The sequence below is a fragment of the Symphalangus syndactylus genome, chromosome X (assembly GCF_028878055.3).
Source record: "Symphalangus syndactylus isolate Jambi chromosome X, NHGRI_mSymSyn1-v2.1_pri, whole genome shotgun sequence".
NCBI classification, from domain to species: domain Eukaryota; kingdom Metazoa; phylum Chordata; class Mammalia; order Primates; family Hylobatidae; genus Symphalangus; species Symphalangus syndactylus.
In genome coordinates, this window is record NC_072447.2 from 134,738,695 (window position 1) to 134,757,989 (window position 19,295).

The following is a 19,295-nucleotide window of genomic DNA, read 5'->3' on the forward strand; positions in this document are numbered from 1 at the left end:
AGCATGGGTGGTTTAGGCCTCATTTTGTTTAGAGATGGAAAAAAAAAAAGGAAAAATTCAACAGTAAGACCAGGCTGCACCAAACTGGACAAATCTCCAGGCAGCCATATTGGTTGGCGCCTTTGTCTCTGAGTGACGTTTTTTCAGACGGGAAGGGTGGGAGAAAAGGGCTCCAAGATAGGGATTCCTTGAAAATGTGAAGCACGACTGCCACCGTGAGGAAATCGTTTAAAGACACAATACGCCCTTACAGCGTCCTTCCCGGAAAGATTCGCTGTGGGGAAAAGTCTGAACTGTGGGAGATGGCAGACGCTTGGGCTCCAGGCTAGGTCTTCTTGCTTTCTCCTCTAAGGCCTGAAGAGAGGCCTTAACATTGGCAGTATCTTGGTGTAGAACCTGGAGTGTGATGTCCTTGAAGTCAACCAGCAGCTGCCAGGAGGTCTCGGCCCAGGAAGTCGTGGGGCGGGGCCTCGGTTCCTCCTGCTGTGGGCAGGACTGTAGGAACCCACTCAAACACACATGGAGGCTCTTGCGGGCATCTGTCTCTTATTCCTGTCCCTTGGAGCAAGAGTCAGCCAACGTTCTCGTGCTGGCTATGGGTCTTTGGGTCTCTGGTAGCATCAGTACCGCGCCCATAGAACAGGGTTATTCCAGGGGAAGTTTACAGGATTTGCTTTCAGAACGTTCACTCTCCATGTTCTATACCAAGATACTGCCAATATCCAGGTCTCTTTTAAGGCCTTAGACGAGAAGACAAGGACTCCTAGCATGGAGCCCAAGCCTCTTCCACCTCCACACAGACCAGACCTGGGCCAACAGGTAGTCCTCACGGGAAGAACCCTGTAATGGTGGAAGGGTTTTTTTAAAACGACATCCGCGCGATGGCAGTATTGCTCCACATACAGAAGAAGCCCTGTTTCAGAGTCCTCTTCTCCCGCCCTTCCTGCCTGAAAAAAAAAGCCACCCATCGACAAAGGCGTTCCAAACCGGTATACTTTATATCTTGCAGTTTGGAGCTTGCTGGTCTTACTGCTGCACTTTTTCCTTTTATTTTCAACTTGAAATCAAACTAAAGGCTGGGCGCGGTGGCTCACGACTGTAATCCCAGCACTTTCGGAGGCCAAGGAGGGCAGATCACCTGAGGTCGGGAATTCGAGACCAGCCTGACCAACATGGAGAAACTCCGTCTCTATTAAAAATACAAAGTTACCCGGGCGTGGTGGCGCATGCCTGTAATTCCTGCTATTCGGGAGGCTGAGATAGGAGAATCGCTTGAATCCGGGAGGCAGAGGTTGAGGGATCGCGCCATTGCACTCCAGCCTGGGCAACAAGAGAGAAACTCTGTCTCAAAAATAAATAAATAAATAAATAAATAAATAAATAAATAAAATAAAATAAATCAAACCAAGGCCTAAACCACCTGCCCTTGTTCTTTCAAAAATTACATATTCTCCTGAACTAGTCTGTGGTAGTTTGATTTGCTTCAGAGTTACAGGTCCAGTAATTTCCGTGGCATCAAACCGTCTCTTTCAGCGGATAAATTCGGTGGGTGAAAACACAAAAAGGAGAAAAGTTCTGAAAGCAGAAAAGATCTTCTCCGGCAAACAATTTAAAAATCCCAGAGGTCGTCCGGGCGTGGTGGCTCACGCCTGTAATCCTAGCACTTTGAGAGGCCAAGGCGGGCGGATCACGAGTTCAAGAGATCAAGACTATCCTGGCCAACATGGTGAAACCCCATCTCTACTAAAAACACAAAAATTAGCCGGCCGTGGTGGTGGGCTGTCGTCCCAGCTACTCGGGAGGCTGAGGCAGGAGAATCACTTGAACCCGGGAGGCGGAGGTTGCAGTGAGCCGAGATCACACCATTGCACTCCAGCCTGGGGACACAGCGAGACTCCGTCTCAAAAAAACAAAAAACAAACAAACAAAAATCCCAGAGGTCTTTGACCTGGCTCCCCTGTGAGACATCCAGGGAGTTCTCCCTATTCTGAGAGCCTTCTGAGCCTTCTGTGGTGCATTGTAGGCAACAATTTGGCATGAGCCACTAGAGGAGAAACCAGGCGATGCTCATTACTGCATGCCATATATACTCCACATGGCATGATATTGAAAGTACACATGTTCAATTCCTGTCAAGGTTACTCCGAGTTTCGTCTAATGGTCTCATCGTTTAACATCAAAACACAGCATGTGCCCATGCCATTACATATTTTTCAAGTATTTCCTGAGACTTTATGGGCTGTGTGTGTTTATAATGGTATGTTTCTCTGAGAGTTTTATAATTTGTCTTTTAGGTATAAGTATTACAGTATTCTCCAAATAGTAAGTTAAAGAATAATGCTTGACAAATATTAAGAATTGTTCATGTATTAATAACGAAGAAAACCGCTACCATATAACTTGTCAAGGCAACTCATTTGGATTATTTCCATGCATATCTTTCAATAAGTACATTGTTAATTTCAGCAAAAAATAAATCTGTATTAAAAGTGGATTACTGTGTACACTGTGGTTTGGATCAGACCAAGTGTGTATTTTAAGAAACCTTTAAGGAGCGTGAATTCATTTGAATGTCCACAGTACTAAGTCTTATTTTTCAACATTTCACACCTTCACTGTAAATAAAGGTAAATTTTTTTTTTTTTTTGAGACGGAATTTTGTTCTTTCGCCCAGGCTGGAGTGCAGAGGCACGATCTCGGCTCACTGCAACCTCTGCCTTCTGGTTTCAAGTGATTCTCATGCCTCAGCCTCCCGAGTAGCTGGGATTACAGGTGTGTGCCACCACACCCTGCTAATTTTTGTATTTTTAGTAGAGACGGGGTTTCACTATGTTGGCCAGGCTGGTCTCGAACTCCTGACCTTGTGATCGGCCCGCCTCAGCCTCCCAAAGTGCTAGGATTACAGGTATGAGCCACTGCGCTTGGCAAATAAAGGTAAATCTTAAAATTTGGCCTCAAGAATATTACTTTAGTAAAGTAGACACTATCAGCTTTTTGTTTGAATGTGTACACATACATGACTACACGTTTCAAAAAGAAGGCCATGAAGAAACAAAGACACCAGAAACTACGGCTACCCAATATTTTGCTCAATTCATGTAAACATATTCCACTCTTAGCCATTTGCTTTTGGTTTCCATTGGATATTAAACAGTGATGTAATTCACTCACCCTCATCAAGCATCTCCTCTTTTCAAGAACTCAGTCACTGCACAACCAAGTCTTCCCATTTCTACTCTTACTCACTCAGCATCGTATCTGCAGTGTTTTATTATGATGTCAAATAGTCTTGTAGTTTTGGGGACAGACCTTAGGTTTCCATGCCTAAGGAGGGAAGAAAAAAGAAAGTTTTACCCCTAAGGTCTTTCAGAAGAGCAAATCTAGGCACCAGGCCATGTGGTTCCTGTCCTGACTCCCTACCCAGGTTCCCTAGGAGTTTTACCGCACGATCTGACCTAGTCAATAGGCCTTATATGTTGAGAGGGAGGCTGATATTTAGTGGGGCTCTAACATAAGGGTTCGGATAGTTCTCCAGCCTGAGAAAACACACACAGCCCTACTTGAATGGACACAAATACAGGAATGACTATAAATTCTAATTAGATGGATCACAGAATTTTGTCTCATGGTTTCATTATTTAGCATTAGAACAGAAACTTTTCCCAGTGTCATTAAATGGCTATGACTTACGCTGTCTTATAACTTTGTTGTATATGTGTCTTACTCTTTTTCATTAGGAATCAGTCCTATATTTTTTCATTAGTAACAAAGACATAGAACTTGCAAAGTAAAACGTAACCATATGCTGATGAAGAGAAAAGCAATGTCATAAAACTATATATTAAACAGTGATAACCATTTCCATATTCACTCCCATTTTTTTCAATACACAGATAAAAAGTTCTATGTATACAGTCAAACACACAATAAATTTACATTTTAACTGAATTTAGCTATACATAAGGTTGAAGAATTAGAAGTTTCACATCTGATTGTTGAGTTTTTGATATTCTCATAAAAAATTTGCAATACCTGAATTTTAGACAATAAAATATTTGCAAAGAACTTCTTAATTGGACTATTCATCAAAACATAAGTTCTCAATTTTCACTTTTAAATCTAAAAAATACATATACATATATTAATTTTTTTTAGATGGATTCTCACTCTGTCTCCCAGGCTGGAGTGCAGTGACGCCATCTCAGCTCACTGCAACCTCCACCTCCCGGGCTCAAGGGATTCTCCTGCCTCAGCCTCCGGAGTAGCTGGGACTACAGGTGTGCACCACCAAGCCCGGCTAATTTTGTATTTTTAGTAGAGATGGGGTTTTGCTATGTTGGCCAGGCTGGTCTCAAACTCCCGACCTCAGGTGATCCGCCCACCGCGGCCTCCCAAAGTGCAGGGATTACAGGCGTGAGTCACCGCACCTGGCTAAAAAATATATATATATTTAAACATACATAAACATATAAATACATATTTATATACAATATAAACAGATGCATAATACATACTTATACCTCTGAAAATTAGAATTTTTAATTCTTCTAGAATTCTTATTCCTAATTCTTACCTTAAAACTTTATCTTTAAAATCTTCAAAGAAAGATAACAAAATTCAACAAATTGTAGTTGAAATAGGCATCTCACACATTCAGTCACCTAGATGTGTAACCTAAGAAAACTGTACGGCCAGGCGCGGTTGCTCATACCTATAATCCCAGCACTTTAGGAGGCCAAGGAAAGAGGATCACCAGGTCAGGAGTTCAAGACCAGCCTGGCCAACATGGTGAAACCCCGTCTCCACTAAAAATACAAAAATTAACTGGGCATGATGACGCATGCCTGTAATCCCAGCTACTTGGGAGGCTGAGGCAGGGGAATTGCTTGAACTGGGACCCAGGAGGCGGAGGTTGCAGTGAGCCAAGATCACACCACTGAGCTCCAGCCCGGGCTACAGAGCGAGACTCTGTCTCACAAAAACAAAAAACAAAAAACAAAAACAAAAAGAAAACTGTAAGATGGATGCATTCACACCACTCACATGCAGCTAGAATGCTTCATTAGTGTCTCTGTTTATATAATGATGAATTGACGATATGAATTTGTTGGCCAAAAATGCCATCTTCAAACATATACTCAGTATAACATCTACCATGATTAAAAATGTAGAGCATTGGCCGGGCATAGTGGCTCACAACTGTAATCCCAGCACTTTGGGAGGCCAAGGCAGGTGGATAGCTTGAGCCCAGGAGTTCAAGGTCAGCCCTGGCAATGTAGTGAGACCTCGTCTATACAAAAAATACAAAAAATAGCTGAGCACGGTGGTATGCAATGGAAGCCCCAGCTACATAGAAGGCAGAGGTGGGAGGACCACCTGAGCCCAGGGAGGTTGATGCTGCAGTGAGCCATAATCATACCACTGCACTCTAGCCTGGGCAACAGAGTGAGACACTGTCTAAAAAATCATACATATACAGCATTAAAAATTTTGTAATATACATATAGACAGATATAAATACACACTCGACACAGTTTAAATATAATTGGATGCATAACGTTTGAAATTTTGTACAAAATCTTCAGTATCACCTTATACTCATCGAATATATCTACATCAATATATATTTTTGAGAGCTTGTAATTTTTTCATATTTTACTCTAGGAGAATTTATGAAATTATAAAGTAGAAAACATATGGTAGGTCAAACATAATGAGAAGAAATAATCACTTTTGCCTATGCACATATAATATGGACTTTTATAAACTAATGTTCAAATTCCCCTGTAGAATAACAGTTTTTTAGTTACATTTTTAAAAAAATTTTAGATATGGGGCTTCGCTATGCTGATCAGGTTGATCTTGAACTCCTGGCCTAGAGTGATGCTCCCATCTCGGCCTCCCAAAGTGCCAGGATTAGAGGCATGAGGCACCGTGCCCAGCCACCTTGTAGTATAACAGTTAAAACAAGTTTTTCACTGATAACTTGAGTACTTTTCAAATAGAATTAATTATTGATTGAAATAATGACAGCTTTAAAAGTATTGGCACTTTTTAAAACTGAGTTTGTAAAATTCACACAACATAAAATTAACCATTAAAATGTGTGAAATTCAGTGGTATTTAGTACATTCACAATGCAGTGCAAGTACTATCTCTATCTATTGGCAAAGCATTTTCATTACCACAAAAGGAAACCCTGGATCCATTAAGCAATCATTCCCCATTCCACTCTCTGCCCAGCCCCTGACAAACATTCATCTACTTTCCCTCACTACTGATCATCTCAGTAAGTGGTCTTTTTAGTCTTGTTTCTTTCACTTAAGGTGTTTTCAAATTTCTTCCATTGGTTATCTTTTTGATAACTCTCTCTTTTTTTTGTAGATGGAGTCTTGCTGTGTTGCCCAGGCTCGAGTGCAGTGGTGCGATCTTGGCTCACTGCAACCTCCGCCTCCTGGGTTCAAGCGATTCTTCTGCCTCAGCCTCCCCAGTAGCTGGGATTACAGGCGCATGCCACTATGCCTGATAATTTTTGTGTTTTTTAGTAGAGACGGGGTTTCACCATGTTGGCCAGGCTGGTCTGGAACTCCTGACCTCATGATCCATCCACCTCAGCTTCCCAAAGTGCTGAGATTACAGGCATGAGCCACCGCGCCCGGCCATGATATCTTATCTCTTCGATATAAATTGGGTTATCTATCTTTTTGTTTCTAGGTTTTAAGAGTTCTTTATATGTACTGGGTATTAGAAGTTTCTAGATAATTGATTTACAAATGTTTCCTCACATTGTGTAAATTGGCTTTTCAAGTTCTTGATAGTGTATATTGATGCAAAAAGTTTTTAATTTCAGGAATGTCCAATTTATATTTTCTTTTGTTAATTGGTGCTTTTGGTGGTATAGCTAAAAAATCATTGCCAAATCTAAAGTCGTGACGATTTATCCCTATAGTGTCCCTGAAGGTTTCATAGCTTTAGCTCTTACATTTAGAAATTTGATACATTTTGACTTATTTTTGGATATAATGTGAGGCAGAGGACTAAATTCATCCTTTTTTTTTTCTTTTTTTGAGACCGAGTCTCTCTCTGTCACCCAGGCTGTAGTGCAAGTGGCACAATCTCCACTGACTGCAAGCTCCGCCTCCCGGGTTCACAACATTCTCCTGCCTCAGCCTCCAGAGTAGCTGGGACTACAGGCGCCCGCCACCACGCCCAGCTATTTTTTTTTGTATTGTTTAGTAGAGACAGGGTTTCACCCCGTTAGCCAGGATGGTCTGGATCTCCTGACCTTGTGATCCGCCCACCTCAGCCTCCCAAAGTGCTGGATTACAGGCATGAGCCACAGCGCCCGGCCTAAATTCATCCTTTTGCATATGCATAACCAGTTTTCTAAGTACTATTTGTTAAAGACTCTATTAATTACTCATAAAATGACCTTAATACCTTTGTCAAAAATGAATTGGCCACAACGTCTGGGTTTATTTCCAGGGAACTGCTTTCTTAATTTTGAGATTATTCATTGCTAGTGTACACAAATAAAACCACAACTGATTTTTCCGAGTTAATGTTCTATCCTGCTGTGCTTGCTAGATACTGTTCACTAGCTCTAATATTGTTGTTTTCTGGATTTTTAAGCATTTTTTATAAGATCATCGTATTTGTGAAGAGAAATAATTTCCATTTTTTCTTTTCAACTGGGATACCTTTTCTATATCTTAATTGCCTGATGCCCCGGGCTAAAATTTTAAGTATAATGTTCAATAGAAGTGGCAAAAATGGGTGTTCTTCTGCTGCTCATGATTTTAGAAGCAAAGCTTTCGGTCATTCCCTCTTGACTATATTATTAGCTGTAGGTTTTTAATTAATACCCCATATATCGTGCTGAGAAAATGATCGTATAATTACATATTATTAATTGTTTTGAGTTGCTTTTCTGGAGAGATGGACTACAGAAAGTGTCTACTGCACCATTGTCATTGATGTCACTTTTGCCACCTGTTTTTGAATTTGCAGAAACACTCATGCTTCTTCAAAATGTGCCTGACACAATAGTCATACATGAAAAAGTAAAGTTGTTACAGTTAGTTACATAGGCAATGAGCAGGGCAGGAAAGGGCTCTCCCCCACCCAATAGAAATGTCACGTGATGGTTAAGCAATGATCACATTGTCTCCCTGAAAATGATAATTTGGTAGCAAGGGAGAGGCAATCTCCTGATGGCCCACACCTGTTAATATTAAACATGTGAACTGAATGCAGGCCCCAGGGAGAAGCAGCTTCTTGGGCACGCGTATTAAGACACAAAATGGCGAAATATGATGTTCCGGGTACATGCCACCAGAAAAAGGAAAAAAGCCTCAGGTGGGCATGTGTATAACTCCCTAAACACAGTGCACGGTGCTCAATTCCAAAGGGTAAGGAGAGCACTGCGCATGCGGAAAGCTCACCCTAAAGGAAGAATCATGGGCAAGAGGCAAGCCTGTAAGGTCCCAGGATCAAGGTTAAAAGGTCTTTTTGTTCTCTTGGCCATTCAGGCACCCACTTGGATCTCTTCCAAGGGTTCTTTCTTTCCTTTGTTTCCTGTTCTAAAGCCTGTTAAACTTCCACTCCTGCTCTGAATGTTGCCTCAGTCTCTTTTTCTGCTTTCTGCCCCTCAGTCGAGTTATTTCTTCGGAGGAGGCAAGGACTGAAGTTGCTGTCAACCTATATGGATATGCCGCCTGTTACTCGGGGTAACTCGGTTCACTGCCACCACTAAGAAAGTGAGATCATGGGTAATGCTACCTCCAACAGACAAGCACTTTTAAAATGTGGATTAATTTTCAATCCTTTTCACTCCTTTTGTTTCCCATCCCTTTATGTGTAACAACTACACTAAGAAAGTAAATAAATAAAAAATAAAAAGCAACGAACAGGCACAGTCGCTTAAGCCTGTAATCCAGCACGTTGGGGGGCCTGAGACAGGCTGATCACATGAAGTCAGGAGTTCGAGACCAGCCTGACCCACATGGTGAAACCCCGTCTCTACTAAAAATACAAAAATTAGCCAAACGTGGTGGACCCCATCTGTAGTCTCAGCTGTTCGGGGGGCTGAGACAAGAGAATCCCTTCAACCTGGGAGATGGAGGATGCCGTGAGCTGAGATCGTGCCGCTGCACTCCAGGCTGGGCGACAGAGCAAGACTCCATCTAAAAAAAAAACAAAACCAAAAAACAACTCTACTAGAAGATGTAAAACTTAGGTCCTTTCAGTCTTTAGACAACTAGATGCCCTTGAGACTATCAGAAAACATACTGGCTCCTGCTTTATCACACCTGGAACAGGCCTGTCTTTGGTGTTCTCATACTGCTGCAACAAAGGACTGTGATACAGTAACACTGCCTGAAAGCCTACTAACTCTTGCTCCAAGGGACAGGACATGACATACACACCCATCCCCCACACACACAGCATCTAATGTCTCAGGAAATCCCTGAAGAATATGTAATGCATGGGAACATGCTGTGTTCTGGTGTTAAATGCTGAGACCATGAGATGAAACTGAGTAATCTCGATAGGAACTGAACACAGGGACTATGAGGATCACGCCATATGGAGCATATAGGCCAGGGAGTAATGACCAGATGGTCCTTGCTCTATGACTTAAACCAAATTTTTGCCTACAATGCAACACAGGAGGCTAGAACATGAACTCTCCGGTTGTCCGAGAGGGGAACCAGGTCAAAGACCACCAGGATTTGTAAACTGTTTGCCAAAGATCTTCTCCAAGTTTCAAATAAATTTTTCCTTATTGTACCTTCATCCACCCAATTTATCACCTGAAGGAGACAATTTGATGCCATGGAACTTGCTGGACCTGTTACAGTGTGAAGTAAATCATACCCAGATAGTCTCAGTGAGGAGTATATTTAATTTCTGAAAGAACAAGATTCTTGAGGAGCATGGGTGGTTTAGGCCTCATTTTGTTTTCAGATGGAAAGAAAATAGCAAAAATTCAACAGTAAGACAAGGTTGTATCAAACTGGACAAATCTCCTGGTGGCCATGTTTGGTGGCGCCTTTGTCTCTGGGTAGCGTTTTTTCAGACAGAAAAGGCGGGAGAAGAGGGCTCCTAGACACAGCTTCCAAGAAAATGTGAAGCACTACTGCCACCGTGAGGAAACAGTTTGAAGACAGAATCCGCCATTACAGTGTCCTTCCCTGGAAGCCTCGCTGTGGGGGAAGGTCTAATCTGTGCTGAGGTGGAAGAGGATTGGGCTCCAGGCTAGGTCTTCTTGCCTTCTCCTCTAAGGTCTTAAGAGAGGCCTGGACATTGGCGGTATCTTGGTGTAGAACCTGGAGAGTGAGGGGCTTGGAGTGAAGCAACAGCTGCCAGGCAGTCCTGGCACAGGAAGTTCCGGGGCAGGGCCTCCGTTTCCCCAGTTGTTTGCTGGACAGCAGGAACCCACTCAAACACACATGCAGGCTCTTGTGGGCATCTGTCTCCTGTTCCTGCCCCTTGGAGCAACAGTTGGCAGGCTTTCATGTGCTGGCATCTTGCTATAGGTCTTTGGGTCTCTGGTAGCATCAGTACCGCGTACAAGAAACTGGATTTTACCAAGGGACCTTCACAGTATTTACTTTCCTTCACTCTCCAGGTTCTATACCAAGACACTACCAATGTCCAGGTCTCGTTTTTTTTTTTTTTTTTTTTTTTGACGGAGTCTCACTGTGTTGCCTAGGCTGGAGTGCAATGACGAGATCTCGGCTCACTGCAACCTCCCCCTCCCGGGTTCAAGCGATTCTCAGCTTCCTGAGTAGCTGGGATTACAGGCGCCTGCCACCACACCCGACTAATTTTTGTATTTTTAGTAAAGATGGGGTTTCACCAAGCTGGCCAGGCTGGTTTTGAACTCCCGACCTCAGACGATCTGCCCACCTCAGCCTCCCAAAGTGTGGTCATAGAGGATAAGGCAAGGATGAGCAGCATGGAGCTCAAGCCTCTTCCCCCTCCCCACAGGCCAGACCTTCCCCAGCAGGTGGAAGGACTGTCTTCAAGGGAAGGACATTGATATGGCTTAGGCATAGCATGTAGGGCGTTGCTTAACTATGTCCTAACGGTGGCAGTAGTGCTCTAGATGTGCCAACAGGTGTCTTGGAGTCTTCTTCTCCCGCCCTTCTTGTCTGAAAAAACGCCACCCATAGACAAAGGCATAAGGAAACACAGCTGCCTTGCTTTTTGCCCAGTTTGGAGTCATCTGGTCTTACTGTGGCAATTTTGCTTTTGTTTTCCATCTGAAATCAAACCAAGGCCGAAACCACCCACCCTCATCAGAAATCTTATTTCTTCAGACATTTAAAATCCTCCTCACCTAGTCTATATGATTACGATTTACCTCAGATTTATAGGCCCAGTACTTTCCATGGCATCAAACTGTCTCCCTCGGGGGATAAATTTGGGGATGAAGGCACAGGGATAAAATTGCTTGAGGCTCTGAGACCACCAGGATTTACATATCCTGGTGGTCTCTGTTCTGGCTCCCCTTCCAGACAACCAGAGAGTTCTTCATGTTTTAGCTCATGTGTTGCATTGCAGAAAACAATTTGGCATGAACTATAGAGGAGGGACCAGATAGCTGTCATCACTGCATGCCATATGTGCTCCACATGGCATGATACTCATACTACATATCTTCAGTTCCTATCAAGGGTATTCACAGTTTCATCTCATGGTCTCGTCATTTAACATCAAAACTGGGCATGTTCCCATGACACTACATATTCTTCAAGTATTTCCTGAGACTTTATGGGGTGTGTCTGTTTGTGTGTGTGTGTGTGTGCGTGTGTGTTTTATAATTTGTCTTTTAGATATAAGTCTTACAGTATTCTCCCACTAGTTAAAGAATAATGCTTGACAAAGATTGAGAAAAATCAATGTACTAATAAAGATGGAAAGCACTACAATACAATTTGTCTAGGCAATAAATAAATAAATTTGGATTATTTCCATGCATATATATATACATATATACACGTATATATACATGTGTATATACATGTATACACATATATATACATGTGTATACACACGTATATACGTATATATGTGTGTATACACACGTATATAGGTATATACGTGTGTATATATACGTATATACGTATATATGTGTGTACATATGTATATACATATGTACACATATATATGTGTATGTGTGTATATATGTATATACATATGTACACATATATATGTGTATGTGTGTATATATGTATATACATATGTACACATATATATGTGTATGTGTGTATATATACATATGTACATATATGTATATATATACTTATGTGTGTATATATATATACATATGTGTATATATATACGTATATATATATACATGTTGCAGGAAGTCAGGGACTGGCTGAAGCCATGGCAGAAGAACGTGGATTGAGAAGATTTCATGGACATTTATTAGTTCCCCAAATTAATACTTTTGTAATTTGTTATGCCTGTCTTTACTGCAATCTCTAAACATAAATGGTAAAGATTTTATGGACACATCACTTCCCCAATCAATACCCTTGTGATTTCCTATGCCTGTCTTTACTTTAATCTCTTAATCCTGTCAGCTGAGGAGGATGTATGTCGCCTCATGACCCTGTAATAATTGCATTAACTGCACAAATTGTACAGCATGTGTGTTTGAGCAATATGAAATCTGAGCACCTTGAAAAAAGAACAGGATAACAGCAATTTTTCAGGGAATAAGAGAGATAATCTTAAACTCTGACCGCCAGTGAGCCGAGCGGAACAGAGCCATATTTCTTTTCTTTAAAAAGCAAATGGGAGAAATATCGCTGAATTCTTTTTCTCAGCAAGGAACATCCCTGAGAAAGAGAATGCGTGCCTGGGAGTAGGCCTACCAAAGGCCCTCCTGGGCGTAGCCCTCTCTTATGGTGGAGCCTGCAGGGGCGAAATAGACCCCAGTCTCCCATAGCACTCCCACACTTATTAGGAAGAGGAAATTCCCACCTAATAAATTTTGGTCAGACTGGTTGATCTCAAAAACCCTGTCTCCTGGTAAGATGTTATCAATGACAATGGTGCCCAAAACTTCATTAGCAATTTTAATTTCGCCTCGGTCCTGTGGTCCTGTGATCTCTCCCTGCCTCCACTTGCCTTGTGATATTCTATTACCTTGTAAAGTACTTGATGTCTGTGACCCACACCTATTCGCACACTCCGTCCCCTTTTGAAAATCCCTAATAAAAACTTGCTGGTTTTTGCAGCTTGTGGGGCATCACGGAACCTACCAACATGTGATGTCTCCCCTAGATGCCCAGCTTTAAAATTTCTCTTTTGTACTCTTGTCTCTTTATTTCTCAAGCTGGCCGACGCTTAAGGAAAATAGAAAAGAACCTACGTGAATATCGGGGCAGGTTCCCCGATATATACACATTATTTTTTTCTTTTTTGAGAGTAAAACTCTCTCTGTCTCCCAGGCTGGAGTGAAATGGCGAGATCTCGGCTCATTACAACCTCCAGTTCAAGTGATTCTCCTGCCTCAGCCTCCTGAATAGCTGGGATTACAAGTGCACGCCACTAGGCCTGGTTACTTGTTATTTTTGTTTGTTGGTTTTTTTTTTTTTTTTTTGAGATGGAATCTCGCTCTGTCACCCAAGCTGGAGTGCAGTGGTGTGATCTCTGCTCACTGCAACCTCCGTCTCCCAGGTTCAAGTGATTCTCCTCCCTCAGCCTTCTGAGTAGCTGGGACTAAAAGCACATGCCACCCGCCCAGCTAATTTTTGTGTTTTTAGTAGAGACAGGGTTTCACCATGTTAGCCAGGATGGTCTCCATCTCCCGACCTCGTGATCTGCCCGCCTAGGCCCCACAAAGTGCTGGGATTACAGGCGTGAGCCACCTTGACCATCTCCAATTGTTTTGTATTTTTAGTAGACACAGGATTTCGCCATGTTGGCCAGGCTGTTCTCCAACTCCTCACCGCAAGTGATCCAATCACCCTGGCCTCCCAAAGTGCTGAGATTACAGGTGTGAGCCACCACGCCCGGCTATATATACATTCTTAATTTCATGCAAATAACAAATCTGTATTGAAATTGGGTCACATTCTACATGGTGGTTTGGAGCAGATCAAGTGTGTATTTTAACAAAGCTTTCAGGAGGATGAATTCATTTGAATATCATAAATGGTAAGTGTTTTCAACATTGCAAGCCTTCAGTGTAAATGAAGGTAACTCTGAAAAATATATGCTCAGAAACATTCCTTTAGAAATGTAGACACCATTCATTTTTTGTTTAAATTTTTACAGGTGCATCACAATGTGTATATTGGCTCTCTAGAATATGTACACGACTAAATGTTTGGTTTAAGGTTATGACATGTTAGAAGTAGAGTAAAATGCACTGGGTGCGGTGGCTCATGCCTGTAATCCCAGCACTTTGGGAGGCCGAGGCGGGCGGATCACGAGGTCAGGAGATCGAGACCCTCCTGGCTAACACGGTGAAACCCTGTCTCTACTAAAATTACAAATAATTAGCCAGACGTGGTGGCCGGTGTCTGTAGTCCCAGCTACTAAGGAGGCTGAGGCAGGAGAATGGTGTGAACCCAGGAAGCAGAGCTTGCAGTGAGCCGAGATTGCGCCACTGCACTCCAGCCTGGGTGATAGAGCTAGACTCCACCGCAAAAAAAAAAAAAAAAAAAAAAAAAAAGGTGGAGTAAAATACACTTTACTTTGTTATTTATCTTATGGTGTGGTAGGTTTAATCCACAAGGTTCAACAATTTGCTTTTCTCCCTAAATCAGAGGCAAGGAATGGCTGTTTATGAGGACACAGAGAATGCAATTAAGATTTTATGATGGCTAAAGGGACTACTTGGTGCAGATGAATGACATGTATCCAACCTAAATGGGAATGATAGGCTCATTGCCCCTCCACACTATCTTCCATTGCAGAATAAGCCAATCAATCTCCTTGTCACTACCACTGGAACTTGGCTAGGTGTGATTTCCTTGCCAGGCTTCTATCCACTGCCCAGGCACACAGCCTCTATTAAAGATAGTTAGCAAGGGGTGAATAAAAGATCACTTAGCCTAAAGAATTCTAGGTTTGGGGACACCATCATTTCTACCTTCAGATATGAGACACTGTCCCATAGGTAGGTCTGTATTCTTCCATGAAAATGGTCGGGTCAAACTATTCCTCCATAGGAGGTAGTTTAGCAGACGTCTAAGTCTAGTTTAGGTGAAATACTCTGGGGGAGGTAAGATATCAAGGGTCATGGAGAAATGCTTCCCAGAGAGTTCTCAAGACACTTGTGCATGCCAATAGCATCTATGTCTGCAGATCATCACTCAACAAAACCAGCTAGAGAGAGAGCTAGACACAGTCAAAGATGTCAAAAAAGCCAGGCTAACCTAGAATGCCTTGCCCTGGAATGCCTGCCTGAATCCTCAGGGGCCAGGAGAGGTCATACCTGAACAAGCTCTTGAAGCACTGTAATGTCACAGTGCAGAACCAGACCATTAATTCCTTTCATTAAGAATTCAGATACTAAAATAATAAACTCTGAGGAAGAATGTCATGAGGATCAAGTCACCCATACACTTTTAGTCACCATTTTGATTCTCAATTATGAGTCATAAAGTATCTAGAGGTCTCCACACCAAAGATTGGATATCTTCATTAGGAAATAGATTTGAAGCTGCTACAGAAAATACTAGCTAGGATGCAGTAGATAATGATTTACTCAGGCCTAAACAATGCCATACTTATCAAGGACATAGAACAGGAAAAAGCCACCTATCTGCCCTCCTTGAGAGAGCTGAGATGACATTGGTGTCCTATTATGACAAAAGACTTTCTCCTGAACTTATATAAAGTCACAGAAGCTGCTGGCTTGTGCGCTCAGATAATTGCTTAGGCCTTCCATCACATTCTTGGCCTTCATCCACTTTAGCATATCAGCTCTCCTAAAAGATGTTCTGGCCCACATAGGCATGTCAGTGTATCCTCACTCCTCTACAGAGGTCCTTCTAGCTATAGGCAATAGTGGTTAGAATTTTAGTGTATTGAGGACCATGTGAGTGACACTGACTTCAGATAGATGGTTCCTGGAATTGGCCCATCATTGCCAGCCAACACTGCTGCTATAAATGTCACAGCCTCACAACACAAGGACAACCAGGTTGCCTAAAGCTCCCAAGGGCATATTCATAACATAAATGCCCCAAGGGTCTGTACTTGGCTGTATCATTTTCTAGCCTTGTCCCCACTATGAGAAAACTGAGGCCCTGTCCTCTACTTCCTGTGCCAAAACTTCCTGGAAGCAGCTGGCTCAGTCCTGCTCTCTCACTCAGCAGACACTTCATGGAGACTTTACATTTGTTCATTGCTTCTGCCAGGCCTCAGAGAAAAGGGTAGGAAGATCAACTTGTGTCTCGGGCCTGTTCAGCCTTCACTGGCTTTTCCTTCCTCAATCGCTGGGGCTGACATGGAGGAAACGCTTACGGCTTTGAATGTTATGCAACTATATCCTCACGATGGCAGCATTGTACGGGAGAAGCCAACTGACTTTGCTCTAGGCGCTATTCTCCCGCCCATCACATTTCAAAAAAAAGGCCAAGAAGAGACAAAGACACCAGAAACTAGAACTACTTAGCAGTTTGCTCAATTTGTGTAAACTTATTCCACTCTCAGCATTTTGCTTTTGTTTTCCATTGGATATTAAACCGAGGTGTGGTCCACTCACCCTCATCAGTCATCTCCTCTTTTCATGAACTCAGTATCCGCGCAACCAATCTTCTCATTTATACTCTTCTTCACTCAGCATTATATCTGCTGTTTTCTTATATCTGGGGCAGACCTCAGGGATCCATGCCTAAGGGAACAACAAACAAACAAACAAACAAATGTTGACATCTAAGGTCTTGGAGAAGAGCAAATCTAGGCACCAGGCCATGCGGTTAATTTTTTTTTTTTTTTTTTGAGACAGAGTCTTGCTCTGTCGCCCAGGCTGGAGTGCAGTGGCACAATCTCGGCTCACTGCAAGCTCCATCTCCCGGGTTCACGCCATTCTCCTGCCTCAGCCTCCTGAGTAGCAGGGACTACAGGCGCCCGCCACCACAACCGGCTAATTTTTTTTTTTTTTTAGTAGAGACGGGGTTTCATCGCATTAGCCAGGATGGTCTGGATCTCCTGACCTCCTGAGCCGACTGCCTCGGCCTCCCAAAGTGCTGGGATTACAGGCGTGAGCCACCGCGCCCGGCCAGGCCATGTGGTTCTTGTCCTGACTCCCTACCCAGGTTCCCTAGGAGTTCCATTTCATGTTCTGATCTAGGCATTGGGCCTTATATGTTGAGTGGGAGGCTGCCATTTAGTGGAGTTCTAAGATAAGGGACCAGGTAGCTCTCAAGCTTGACAGAGACACAGAACCGGATTCGAATGGACACAAACACAGGAATGACTATAAATTTTAATCAGATGGATCACAGGATTTTGTCTCATGGTTTCATTATTTAACATTGGAACACAAACATTTTCCTGTGTCATTAAATGGCCATGGCTTAAGACTGCCCGCCGGGCGCGGTGGCTCAAGCCTGTAATCCCAGCACTTTGGGAGACCGAGGCGGGCGGATCACGAGGTCAGGAGATCGAGACCACGGTGAAACCCCGTCTCTACTAAAAATACAAAAAATTAGCCGGGCGTAGTGGTGGGCGCCTGTAGTCCCAGCTACACGAGAGGCTGAGGGAGGAGAATGGCGTGAACCCGGGAGGCGGAGCTTGCAGTGAGCCGAGATTGCGCCACTGCACTCCAGCCTGGGCGACAGAGCGAGACTCCGTCCCAAAAAAAAAAAAGACTGCCCTATAACTTTGCTGTGTATATGTGTTACTGTTTTCCAGTTAAGATTCAGTCCTATATTTTCTCATTAGTAACAAAAAGGCGGAATTTACAAAGAAATAAAAAAAAAAAACCCCATGTGCTGATCAAGAGAAAAGCAGTCTCAAAACTGTATATTAAACAGACACCCTTTTCCATATTTATTCCATTTTTCAATACATAGATAAAAAGTTCTATATATAGTCAACACAATGAATTTACATTTAAATTGGATTTAGCTATGCACTGCATTTAGTATGAATATTCCATAGTATGAATGAAGATTTTCATTCTAAAATTTGATTTCTGAGCAGTTTTCGACATTGTCATATAAAATTTGCAATTTCTGAATTTTGGACAATAAAATATTTGCAAAGAACTATGTGACTGGACTAGTCATTAAGAATTAAGATCTCATCTTGCTTTTTTAATCTATAAAATCTATTTATACATACATAAACACATATATAAATATATATATTTTACATAGTTATGACTCTGAAAATTAGGATTTTAAAATTATTCTTGAATTTTTATCTCTCTTACCTTCAAATTTTCTCTTTAAAATCTCGAAAGAAAACAAAATTCAATAAATGATAATTGAAATAGGCACGTCTCATATTGAGTCACTTAGATGTGAACCCCAGTAAAACTTTAAGATGGATGTATTCACACTACTCCCATGAAGCTATAATGTTTCATTAATGTCTCTGTTTATGTAACTATGAATTAAAGATATGAATTTGTTGCTCAAAAATACCATATTCAAACACATGCTCAGTATAACACTGACCATGATATAAAATATATGGCATTGGCCAGGCGTGGTGGCTCAGAACTCTAATGCCGGCACCCTTGGAGGTTGAAGCAGGAGGATCGCTTGAGCCTGAGAGTTCAAGACCAATTTAGCAAGTAGCAATTTTGGCAATATAGCGAGTCCCTGTCTCAAAAAAAAAAAAAATAGCCAGGCATGGTGGCATATACCTGTAGTCCCAGCTACTCAGGAAGTGGAGGTGAAAGGCTCACCTGAGTCCAGGGAGGTTGAGGCTGCATTGAGCCATGATCATGCCATTGCACTCCAGTCTGGGCAGCAGAGTCTGATCCTGTGTAAAAAAAACATATATATGGTATTTAAACATTTGTATATGCATATGAACAGATATGAATACACACAGAGTCCCACACACATTTTACTTTCAATATAACTGGATTCATACTATTTGAAATTTTGTCCAAAATCCTCAGCATCACCTTATAATCTTTGAATATATCCATATCAATATATACTTTTGAGTGCTTGAGTTTTTTTTATATTTTACTCTAGAAGAATTTTAAGAATTATAAACAGAAAACATATGGTAGGTCAAGCATAGTGAGAAGAAAGAATCACTTTTAAAATGTTTGGGCTATGTATTATGATTTGTTC

At 42.1% G+C, this 19,295-nt stretch overlaps 1 pseudogene; it reads right to left on the reverse strand.

Annotated features, from left to right (window-relative positions):
- LOC129475894 (MAPK regulated corepressor interacting protein 2-like) overlaps positions 1-19,295 on the reverse strand; it is a 91,264-nt pseudogene that overhangs the window by 46,069 nt on the left and 25,900 nt on the right.